Source organism: Trypanosoma grayi (assembly GCF_000691245.1).
Source record: "Trypanosoma grayi strain ANR4 Tgr_452_V1, whole genome shotgun sequence".
NCBI lineage: Eukaryota > Euglenozoa > Kinetoplastea > Trypanosomatida > Trypanosomatidae > Trypanosoma > Trypanosoma grayi.
The window spans coordinates 7340-7914 of NW_008826071.1; positions in this window are offsets into that span (position 1 = coordinate 7340).

Below are 575 nucleotides of genomic sequence, written 5' to 3' on the forward strand. Positions count from 1 at the left end.
AGAACGAGAGCGAGAGAGAATGCAGAAGCCGCCTCCACAGCGGGGCAATTCTCTCACCTGTGTATGCGCACTTTGCTACTAGCAACGAGCCACGTACATAATCCTGTATTATATATGCGCGTAACCACAGCACAGAGAAAGATGGCGCGAAACACGTGACGGCGTATTGAGAAGTTCCTCCGTTCTATTCTCTTCTACTTCCCCCACCGCCCTCCTCCACCACTCGCACCCGCCCCCGAGCCCCACACACGCCCACGCAGAGAGAGGGAGAGAGAGAGAGAGAGCCGCGGGCAAAGAGCAGAAGGCGCAGAAACAGATACACAGAAACACAAAAGAGGGCACCGAGAGGCACAAAAACAAACAAACAAACAAACAAAAAAGAAGAGATGAAAACAAACAACCAAAAAGAGCCAACAACATCAACTGGAGACACGAGGGGAGGGCAGGGAATGAGGTCGAATCTGCAATTGCACCAAGGCCCTCCCCCCATATTTCTTTTTTCCGTTTCTCTTCTCTGCTCCTCACGCCCCCCCCCCCCCCCTCCCCCCCCCCCCCCAAAAAAAAAAACACACCGC